Source organism: Equus caballus, chromosome 17 (genome assembly GCF_041296265.1).
Source record: "Equus caballus isolate H_3958 breed thoroughbred chromosome 17, TB-T2T, whole genome shotgun sequence".
Classification (NCBI taxonomy): domain Eukaryota; kingdom Metazoa; phylum Chordata; class Mammalia; order Perissodactyla; family Equidae; genus Equus; species Equus caballus.
The window spans coordinates 50,833,009-50,845,777 of record NC_091700.1 but is presented as its reverse complement, the minus strand read 5'-3'; positions in this window follow the sequence as shown (position 1 = coordinate 50,845,777).

Below are 12,769 nucleotides of genomic sequence, written 5' to 3'. Positions count from 1 at the left end.
TGAGTTGTTAGTTTTTTCATTGTTCAGATGTATGGGTTCTTTGTGTATTTTGGATATTAAGCCCTTATCTGGTATATGGTTTGCATATATATTCTCCCAATTGTTAGGTTGTCTTTTCATCTTGTTGATGGTTTCCTTTGCTGTGCAGAAATTTTTTAGTTTGATGTAGTCTAAGTTGTCAGACATCGTACTTGAAAATATGCTGCTAAGACCCATGTCAAAGAGCGTACTGCCTATGTTTTCTTCTAGAAAGTTTAATGGTTTCAGGTCTTACATTCAAGTCTTTAATCCATTTTGAGTTAATTTTTGTGCATGGTATAAGATAATGGTCTACTTTCATTCTGTTGCATGTGGCTGGCCAGTTTTCCCAACACCATTTATTGAAGAGATTTTCCTTTCTCCATTCTATGCTCCTGGCTCCCTTGTTGAAAATTAGCTGTCCATAGATGTGTGGGTTTATTTCTGGGCTCTGGATTGTGTTCCATCGATCTGTGTGTCTGGTTTTGTGCCAGTACCATGCTGTTTTAGTTACCATAGCTTTGTAGTATATTTTGAAATCAGGGAGTGTGACACCTCCAGGTTTGTTCTTTTTTCTCAGGACTCCTTTGGCTATTCAGAGTCTTTTCTTGTTTCATATAAATTTTAGGGTTCTTTGTTCTATTTCTGTGAAAAATGTTGTTGGAATATAACAAACTACTGTCATTATCTTCCCACTGATCAGTCTCATCCACAGGACTTCAGTTGGAGGCAGATGGAAAAGGGAGCTATTATAATCTCTTGTTGATTTTTCAAACCATAAACACCTGTGCAACTGCAGCAAGAACTTTTTTCATGGTTTTTCTGAATTTTGCCTCCTATTCACACCTACACACAAATTTTTCTTTTAACTGCCCTTTCCATGTATATTGATTTAATAGTTTATCTTTGCTGTCACACTACCTCAACTATAGGATTGAAGCCCTGGGTCATAAGTTTTAGTGACACAAACAGTCTCTAATGTTCTTCAGATACAGGAATCTTTTCTCTTCAACAAGAATTTGAGTATATGCCTGATATTGTACAAGCAAGCATACAGTACAGTACAGGACAACAATCCTTTATCTACACTGCTAAGATGTGAACTCCAGAAAAAACAAAGTTGTGGCATTTCTTATTATTACTTTTTTTTTTTTAACTCCCATTTGGCAGCATAACCTAATTTCGCCAGAACTCACTTGCTGGCAAAACCAAACCAAAACTGATATGTGATTAATTATAATCTTTATTCTATGGTATTTGAAAAGTCATATGTTACATGAATAAATATAATGTGTTTAATTATTGGATGCTTCCCCAGTCCCTACTAGGATGTTATGTACCATAAAGTATATTTTCTATGGCAAGTTGATAAAATCTGAAGAATTCTAAATTTTCATATGCCCCTTGCCCCAACTGTTTTGTATAAGGAATTGTGGACCTGTAGACGTTAAATTAATTTTTTGTTAAATTGATTACTTCTATCCATATTCACCTGAAAACTCACAATTGTTTCATGTGCTAACTGATGCTGTCTACAGTACGCAGACGTCAGTCTGAAGCCCTTCCCCTCGCCTCCCTTACCTCCTTCTCTCTGCCTCGTTTGTTTCCTGACTTGACTGATTATTTTGATACCATGTAACATGTGTCTGCTTTCATTCCTTGATGTGGCATCCATTTACATCCATTTACATTTGCACATTTAAAACTGAAAGAGGTATCTTTTAATGTACAAATTGACTAGTTTTAATTCAGTTTCCCCAGGAAACTGAAGCAGAAATTTGGCAATTTTCATAAGCATCTCATAGATTCTTTACAACGGCACTGGTAAATTGGCTTAATATTGATCATTTTACACAAATTATCACAACATGCCACAAATTTTTGAAAACAAAATCTTCTAAGAATATACAGTATTTAATCTCCCTTTTACAGACTTTCATCAAATAGGATATCTTCTAAAAGCAATTACCTAAATTATGCATGGATAGCTCAATAATTTAACATCTACATATTTTTACTAAAACAATTTGTTTCAGGGTATCTTTTTAAAAGTGCTCTAAGGACTCTAAATAACAAAAGTAAATAGATGAAACAATTATTTCTGCAATCAATATATTTACTATTGACTTTCACACTTAAAAATTTTACAGAGAATTTATGATAAATAATCTGCACCTTTACTATTGTGTATTAGATGGGAAATGATGTTTAAATGTTAGACCACTTATAAGTAGGTACTGAAAAAATACAGGGAAAAAGCAACTTTAATCAATTAGTCAAATTCCTTTTCATGATTTTGGTATTATTGTTATTATTTAATTTGGGAGGAGTGACTCTAATGTGTTTTATTTAGAATACTAAGTTATCTAGAACTGATATACATTGTTGTTTATTTTTAACTATTTTAAAATGATAGAATGATCCTTGAAGCGCAAACCTCTAACTCATAAATATGTAAGTATAATGGCTGCATTCAAGTGATGAATTAGTTTTATTTTTTGACCTTTAGAAGAAAGTTGGCCAGTGAACTTGTAATATATATATTCATTCTTTTATTTATTCATCGAAAGTACTTATATACACCAGACCTTTTTCTATAAATGCAGGATGTGGAATGAACCAGACAAGACCTCTGTTATGCAAAATTAAAATCAAGTCTAGTGATTGACATAAGTTATTAAATAAAGTAAAGTGTACTAGGTAGAAAATGGTAAAGAGGTTGAACAGGAAGAAGCAACGGGCTTGGGGGGCAAAAATGGGTGGATAGTACAAGAAAAGCTTTAGAGAGGCAGGTTATTGGAATGTTTGATAAAAGACATATTGGCAGAATTAGGGATGTATGGGTACTTGTTGGGGTTGGTTGATGGGGTAGGGCAGGATGGTGGGAATTTAATACAAAAGCAAGTGTGAATACGTATGCTAAGGGCCATAAGACACTGAATGTAAGTTGCTTTGTTATATTGGAGTAAGACTGAAAAGGGTTTCGTGCACTTAACAAGGCTAGAGATGTAGCTAATGGGGGCCAGACCACAGAAGCATTTGTGGCCTTGATATATAGTTTGGGCTTTGCTTTGTGGAAATGTGGGGCCATTTAAGGGATTTTAGACCAAGGAGAATTAGGATCAGATTTATATTCTAGAAAGACCTATGCAGATATATAGCGTATGATCAATTTGAGTCCTTTAAGACTAGAATCAAAGAAGACTGCCCCAAGAGTCCATGTGAAATATGAAGACACCCCAAGAAAAGGCGATAGTAGCAGGCTGAAAGGAAAGGAATTAAAAAGTCAGTAGAATGATAAGGGACATATGCTTTTGGTCTCAGGAAGACCTATGCTTGACTACTGGCTGTATCTGAAACTTACAGTATGACGTTTGCAAAGTGATTTTACCTGTCTACTCTTGGCTTTCCATTTGTAAAATGAGAATAAGCATAGTACATATTCATAAAGTTATTGTGATGACTAAATGAAATAATGCTTGTAAAATACGAGGACAAACTTGATACCTTATAAGTGTTAAGAATTTTTGTTATTAGGAACACCCCAAATGAACAAAAGGGCCAAGCTGTAACCAAAATGGCAAATAAGTAGACATTCAAAAAATGTGTCAACTGAACAAGTGTGGAAAGATATGCAAAGTAAATTGACACAAAGGGATAATTTACACCTAGCAGATGAGCCAACAATAGAAGAAGGGTAATATCCAGTGTGGGCGGATAGGTGGGAGCACTCAAGCTTCAGGTGAACAGGGTGGGTGCTCTAGACAGTACAGATATCAGAAGCCTGAAGAACGCATATCCTCTGACTTAGCATTTCCACATTTGGAATTTTATACTGTAGAGCTAAACAGATAAATATGAAAATATAAATAAATAAGGACATCATTTGTGGCATTGTTTATGATAATAAAATGTTGGAAGCAACCTAAATATTCAACAACTAGGAAATGTTTAAATAATTTATGTTGTAATTTATAGAGTGAAATGGTGTTCAGCCTTTAAAATGATAAAATAAATGAAAATTTATTGCTGGGTAAATATCTACGAGGCATTTAGTCTTTTAAAAAAAGCAGGTACAGTGTAGGCTAATTTTTGACTGAACTCATAAATATACAATCAAATATGGTAAATTGGATAGATCTGACTAAATTTATAGACTTATTAAGAATTGTGAGAGTGAGAGAATGAGGGTTACAAACAGAGAAATGTGAAAGGGAAATTGATTAATGAAATTCCCTCTGGAAACAAGAGCTCTTTTCATGGTATTAACATTATGAAAACGAAAGATTTTTCTCACAAATTGAAATAAAGGAGGTGAGGATATATCACGTGACCCAATAATTTCCTGACTCCAGAGAAAACAACTTCAGCTTTTTGGTTTGCTTCTTTTTCCTCCCCAGCCGAGTCTACTACTCTATTCTTTTCTTCTCCAGGACTCTTGTTTTCTTCTTGTTTTTTTTCCTTTCTGCCACACACACCCTCTGCAAGCCCTAAACATATGTTTTTTAATTACGTGTTTGGGCCAAGAGGTGAGGGCTGGCTTGCTTTATAACCTCAGCTATTTTTGTTAAATTGTCAGTAAGAGCCTTTACCAAGAGAGAGGACGGCAGCAGCGTGGGAGTGTTTTAAGAGCACAGGAAAGAGATGTAAAACATACTGCAGAGGACATCAATCTAATCCACATCCTTTCTCCATGGGTTTTCTCCTTTTCTGGTCCCTAGTAATATAACTCAGCTCGTTTAGCAAGAGTAAGGCTGACTCCTTTCAGTTTATTTCTTGGGAGTTTTAAAAGAGTTATGGGAAAAGGCAGTCTTTTTTCCTCTAGGTATATGAGTTGAAAAGGACATTTAATCCTGGAGCTGTTGGTACCATTTTTTCTGTCATGGGACAAGACGTTACCTGAAAAATGAAGCCAACAGAGAGGAAGAAAGAGAGAGCAAGAAAATAGTTATATTCCTATGATAGCTTTGAGCACCTGCATCCCAACATATTTGAAGAGAATGCTGTTCCTAGATCAGTGGTGCTCAAACTGTGGTCCCCACCACTGGGAACTTATTGGAAAATCAAATTATTAGTCCCCATCTTAGATCTACTCCATCAGAAACTCTGGAGTGGGGTTCGGTAATTTTATTTTAATAAGCCCTGCATGGGATTCACATAAATGCTAAAGGTTGAGAGTCACAGGCCAGACTTTTCAAATATATGAGCCACTAGATACTTCATTTACGTTTCTTTCAACTGGAAAGCATGACTAACATAACTACTGGGATAAATAGAGTAGGTTGGGTTGTGTGGGGTGGGTTGTGATAGCTGATCAGTATTGCAGAACCAAAGGGCACTGAAATTAGTTTTTAGTGCCACCAAAATGTATGGTTATGTGATTTCATAAGGCAACTTTCAGGTGTCCAGATGTATGAATAGAGATGGTAAAGGGTGAGAGTTTTCAGGGAAGGTGTCTCAGTAAAGCAACATCAAGGAGTGGGACCTTGCCTGAAGGTTCAAAAAAGAAATGAAGCCATAAAGGAGATGATCAATAGAGATATAAAGGTGAACTCAAGGGACAAGATATCAGAAAGACATCAATGAATGTATGCAGAAGAGTAAGGCAATGAAAAAGACAGGGGGCAGGAGGCTGGGGTTAGACATCTTCATATCTGCATTCAAGTTAGAGCAGTTATAAGGAATAACAGTGTCCCAGGTGAGGACATAGGAACAGAAGGCAAAGGTTTTAGTGTTGAGAAGGTCAAACAATTCTGGATTCCTGTGTCCAACATGTGGATGTCCACAGAAGTTTAGCCAAGTATCAAATACCATAATGAACAGGAAATAGGATATTGGTAAATAAGGTATTTTGAAGGGGTCACAGTTAGATGAAATGAGCCTCAGAAATGGAAGCAGTTTTGTAAAAGTGGGAAGTTTTGGTCAAGAAGTAACATGGGCAGGTATGAGAACTGTAACAGTCTGTGGAGCATGGCATATGGGATGTGGGAACCTCCACCGAGGAGAACCAGGAGACGCCATGCTTAGGGAGTGCAGAGGGGAGGCAGGTTTTCATGAAGGCACCAAGTTGGAGGCAGTGCCTTGGGATGCTCTCTAAGAAGTGATGCATCCGTTGTCTGGAGAGAGTGTTGTGATGTTGGAAGATGACAGAGAAGAAGCAGAAGCAAGCATGCTCTATTTAGCTTCCATTTTCTCCACTAAGAATAACATTCAGAATGGAAGCAAGTTAAAGAGGCAATTGAAGATGAAGATCATTTCAGGATGCTATTGTACGTTAACATTTACCTCAGCCCATCTACGATTGTAGTTGATTTCTATACATAATTTGTAGGAACTCTTCACAAGAAGTTCACTTTTTGTAAGAATAATGGGGCACATTTATTTGCCATTTACACAAATTAGCCTCAGTGTCTAGTTTGTGGTAGATGCAGCTTGATCATATCAGTCCTTCCTCTGTGGCCTGCAGGCACTGTAGGCTCATGGCCCTTTGCTACTCTAGCATGTGTGACAACTTTTGCAATGGGGTGCTGAGTTGACTGTTCAGTAAGGGGCCTGGTTTTGAAATAGTGCTCATCATGATTGACATCAGCGTCTCACTCTTGTGTTGATCAATTTGGTTCATGTTGTGAAGGAAAATACTCATTCAAGCACAGTGTAGATACCAGAAATCTATAAATTTATAAACATGTCAAACTATTCTCTGGGTTAACAGTTAGCAATCACTTCTCTAGTCCTTGCCCCAGAGAAGAAAATATTCTTAAAACTATCCTGGGTCAATGACACAACAGCCTTAGCAAAAAGAAGTACTATATATTTATAAATTGATCAGACCATCCTAGATATCACATTCTTGAGAAAATGATAAAAATAAAAGTTGATGAAAACAGAAAAATATGACCTTCAATTTTTTCTTCATAATGTTATATGTTCAGTGGTGTTTGTTTTTTGTTTTTATTTGTTTTTGACATTACTGGATAGTTCCATTAACAGGCTTTAGTTCTACAGACCCAGGCCAAGAGGATAAATAAACAAAATAATAAAGTGCATTTTAGAATGAAAGTTGTATTTAAGACTGATTCATTTCTGCTACATATTCATGGAAGTCTACTTGTCGTTAAACTATAATGTTTTTCTTCCCATTCAGGCAAGCACCACATATGTAAATCTAATCCCGTCACGTTCAGAAGCACATATATTAAGAATGTTAAACATTCTCTATACATCGAAAAATGCTTCTGAGTGGCTCCCAGCAGAGCGTGTCTATCTCCAGCTAATGAGTTTTAATGTATGATTTTCTTGTACCACACCTTTCTTTACACATCAATCTGTTCCTGGCATCTGTCATGCAAACAGTAACAGGGAAACTGCTGGGGCTGTCAAGGAAATGACACCTTCCTCCTTTACCAGAGTCTGAAAATGATGCCCAGATTTCTCTGAAATTCTCCAGGCAAACTATGTCTTTCTTTCAAAACCAATACCATCTGCCCAGGCAGGCATTTGTGAGCCAATTGTCACATAAAAGATTTTAGCTGATTTCTGATGTTCAAGCTTGTTATATTAGGTTATCAAGCTTTTACTTAACTCAATGACTTACCTTATACACTTCAAATTGAAGACAGATATGAGAGAATATAATGACATGGGTTAATTTTACCCAAACTACAAAGTGATACAAAGCCTTGACTTATATTTAAAAATAAAGTCACTCAATATTTGTTTCAAGTTCCATCCATCCATATATATATGATTTCTGAATTTTTAAGGTTTTTCTTTCAGAATGAAATTTGAAAGTATATAAAAGTATATACTACCAATGGGTACAAATGACTATTGTCTATTTCCATGTTTTCTGATTAAATTTTTATTCAGATATAAATTTAGCCAATACAATATAAATAAGTACAATCTCAATAAACCTCTCAGTTGCAGCAAAAAGATTCCCTTTTAATCATTTCTAGTTACATAGCTAATTGTATTCAGCAGGTAATTCATTGACAAGAGTGTTCTTTTTTACCTGGTTCAGCTAGTTAATTCAATTAACCTAAATACTTTTCCATAATCCATAAACTTATCATCTTAGAGAAAAAACTGTAAACGTATATTTTCTATGTCTATACATAAATGTGTATCTATATACATTACATATAATGTAAATTTTTTTCCCTTAAAATCACTGGTATTAGGGCCATACCCATAGCTGAGTGGTTAAGTTCACACACTCTGCTTCAGAGGCCCAAGGTTTCACGGGTTCGTATCCTGGGCACGGACACGGCATCACTCATCAGGCCATGCTGAGGTGGGGTCCCACATAGCACAACTAGAAGGACCTACAAACAGAATATACAACTATGTACTGGGGGGCTTTGGGTAAAAGAAAAAGAAAATAAAAAACAATCATTGGTATTAGTCTGTGTAAATAAATATATATGTATTGAACAAATTTTAATGTTGCCAAGATTTCACGGTATGCATGTATCACATATGTAACCTCTTTGAGGGGCTATTATGAAGCTGCAGTGTGTTGCTCTTGCTAAAAGCATTTCAATGAACATTTTTATAGGTATATTTTTATAAATTGCACAATTCTGTTCATTGTTATAACTCCCCAAGGGTTACATTTGATCGTTTGAAAGGTATGAATATTTTAAGGATTTCAATATATACTATCACATTATTCTAAAAAATTATAAAATTAAACCTTCTTCAGCATTGCATGAATGTTCCCATTTTACCACCAACTTGTCAACATTAAATCTTTTAATTACTTACCTCCTGATAATTAAAAAACATTCTCATTGTTTTAATGGTTTCTTTGATAATTAGTAAGGTTTAATGTTTTTCCATAAGTTTCTAGAACATTCTATGTATTCTTTTGTGATTTACGTCCTTGGCCATTATTCTATGAGAGATCTCTTTCTCATTCATTTGCGGTAACTGTGCACTCTTTAAAGATATAAATCCTTTATATATTGTATAAATTACATGGATTTCACCAATTTTCATTTGCATTGCAGTAAGATTTATGTTTATTTTTTACTTGCAATGTTTGTTAATCATTTATATCAATATTATCTTTTATGGTTTCTATCACTCTTTATGGTTCGTTATCATTGTGGAAAATTTCTCCCTACTCCATTATTATATAAATCTTTGACTCTATATTCTTCTAGAACTTTTATAGTTTTATTTTATATACCTAATTTTTTAATAATGACTCTTTCAACTACTTGTTTGAAATATTATCTTTATCAGATACTATATTTTTGTAAATCATGTTATATAAATCTCTGTTTTATATCCTCTAGGCTATTTCTCTTTTCCTGTTTTAGCAACATATTCTTTTAATTATTTCATACATTGAATTTTCTTTTAGGGAAAATTCTTTTCCCAATATCATCCCCAACTTTATTACTCTTTGTTTTCAGGAATTCTATAATTATTCTCACATATATACTATTCCAGGTCAATTTTAGAATGATTTGGTTAAGTTGTTAAAGAACAAAAAAAGCTTGCATTAGTTTTTTACCTGGATGTCATGGAAACTTCTAACCATCTCCTATTATCCATTCTCCCCTTCTTACTTTTGCAACAGAAGACCCAAAATGTTAGCTGGATACAGGCTTCCCAGCCTTAAAACTTACTATGGCTACATGATTAAATTTGTGCCAAGGTAAGTGAGTGGAATTGATGATACTTCTGAGTCATTTCCTTAAAATCTGTAGCCCTAGATTGTTCGTTTTTGAATCGATACATGAGAGAGAAAACAAACTTCTCTTTTATTTGAGATAGTGTATGATAGGATACTTTTTATAGCACTTTAGCCCCAAACCTAACAAATAAAATTGTCTTCTGGGATGTGGGATACTGGCAAAAGCCCTAGATTATGAAGTATCACCTTAGCAGTTGTTTAATAACTAGAAACAACACAGATAGTATTATCGTCCTGTAATCTAGTCACTCATTTTGCAGCAAGGTAAAGTATTTGGCAGAACACTTGTTTGTGATAAGCTGGAAGTCAGACTCATTACCTTCCAAGGTTGTAGTCATAAAGGAACTGCTTGAGAAAAATGTAGAATGTTAGTTTGTGCTGGCTGTTCCTAGTTGCTTTGAGGAATATACAGTGAAAGAGACATTCAACCAAAAATTGGCCAGTATGCAAGCAGAGATGGAAAGGAAACAAGCTCTGCTTAAGGGTGGCTCTGTCTGCCAGTGGCATGAAATTTAAATTGATTGAATGTCCAGAAATCTGAGGCCTTAATGGGTTGGAAGTTCCAATTGCTTCTGTAGGGAAACAGCGGGAAGTAAGATTACTGCCCAAAAGCAGACTGGAAGCAAAAATCAGATTAAGAGTGTTGCCTTCCCATGTGAACTCATGGTTACGAATCTCTCAAGGGAGCCCACAGTATCAGGCAGAGAGGGATGACTGAGTACATTCAGAAGCCATCCGATATAAGAAGAGATTCGGCAAGTTTAGAAACTGGAGCCAGAAAAGATCTTTGTGAATGGTTACTTCACATAGAACCGACTGGAAGCAAGTAGACCAGAGACTACTAAATTTTGAAGGGAATTGTACTGCTAAATAAAGTACAAGCCTAAGCAAAGAAGAATATGGTTGCTCTGTCTTCAAAGCAACTCTTAAGTCATCAAATGTCCATATTCTCCAACATCCACTGAAAGAGTGGCTACAGGAGGTAATAGGCGAGGAAGAACCTGCCAGAGGCCATGTAGGGGCTATGAAGGACTGTAGAGAAGGAAGTTCCTTCTGTAGAGAAGAATCAGGGTTGGCAAGAAAGGATTAACTAAGAAAATTACTTTCTCTGGGGCCAGACGTCTTCTGTCAAGCAGGATCTGATATCTGAGAAAGATAACTGAATGTTTCCAAGCCTCTCTTTTCTGAACAGTAGTTTATTTATTTAAGCTTTCTTGCTCCTAATCTTCTGTGAATATCAGTGTCTTTATCTTTGATATTATTAGCTTCCCATCCCTACAACTCATTCTTAGAATTAATGCAAATCAAAGAGCTTTAGATTTTTAGCTTTGAGCTAGATGCAAAAAGTCAGTGGGACCTTGGGTTAACTTCCTCAATAAAGTGTGTGTGTGTATGCCTCTGTGGGACAGGTATGGATATTTAATCAATCAGCCCTATTATTTGATCCCAAATGTTCAGTTGTTTCTCTTTGTTTTCACCAGCATAATGAGATATTGCTCACTCTTGCTCCCTGGCTCATCTTGTTACTGAAATGTATGATTGTATCAGATAAGCCTTTATTTTTTTATTTTGGTTAAAAACACATAATATGAAATCAACTCTCTAATAAATTTTTCAGTATACAGTACAGTATTGTTAACTCTATGCACATTGTTATATGGCAGATCTCTAGACTTTTCATGTTGTGTAACTGAAACTCTATGCCCACTAAATAACTCCCCATTTCCTCTCCCCTCCTCAGCCCCTGGCAACCACTGTTCTACCTTTTGCTTCCCTGAGTTTGACTACTTAGATACCTTACATAAGTGGAATTATGGAGTATTTGTCTTTCTGTGACTGGTTTATTTCACTTAGTCTAATGTCTTTAAGTTTCATCCAAGTTGTAGCATATGACAAGGTTTCCTTCTTTTTTAAGGCTGAATAATGTTTCACTGCATATACATCATTTTCTTTTTCCGTTCATCTGTTGATGGACATTTAGGTTGTTTCAACCTCTGGTTATTGTGAATAGTGCTGCAATGAACATGGAGGTGTAAATGCCTCCCCAAGATACTGTTTTCAATTATTTTGAATAAATACCCAGAAGCAGAATCCCTGGATCATACGGTAGCTCTGTTAATGTTTTTGAGGAAACTCCATTCTACATTACTGACTTAGAAAGATATTACAAAGCTACAGTAATCAAAATAGTATGGCACTAGCATAAAGACAGATATGTAGACCAATGCAAGAAAAGGGAGAACCTAGAAATAAACCCATGCATAGATGGTCAAATGATCTTTGACAAAGGTGCCAAGATGACAAATTGGGAAAGAATAGTCTCTTTAACAAATAGCTTTGGGAAAGCTGGATATCCACAGGCAAAAAAGTGAAATTAGACCCTGATCTTACAGTATGCACAAAAATTAAATCAAAATGGATTAAAGATTTAAACATGACCTTAAACTATAAAACACCTAGAAGAAAACTGTGCTTTAATTTAATGTATCAACTTGACTGGGCCAAGGGATGTCCGGATAGCTGGTAAAACATTATTTCTGGATGTGTCTCTGAGGATGTCCCTGGAATAGATTAGCATTTGAATCAGGAGACTGAGGAAAGAAGATTGCCCTCACCAATGCAAGCGGGCATCATCCAATTCGTTGAGAGCCTGAACAAAAAGGCAGAAAAAGGGCAAATTTTCTCTCTCTACTTAAGCTGAGACATCCATCTTCTCCTACCCTTCGACATTGGCCTCCAATCCTCAGTGCTTCAAATTCGGACTGGCTTTTCTGGTTCTGCCATTTGCAAATGGCAGATCTTGGGACTTCCCAGCCTCCCCTGCTGTGAGTCAATTCCTATAATAAATCTCCTGTCTATCTATCTAGCCTATTGCTTCTATTGCTATGGAGAACCCTAACACAAAAACATAGACGAAAATCTTTATAACATTGGTCTTGGCAATGGTTTTTTTAATATGACACCAAAAGCACAGACGACAAGAACAAAAATAGATAAGTGGGACAACATCACACTAAAAAGTTTCTGTGGCAGCAAAGGAAA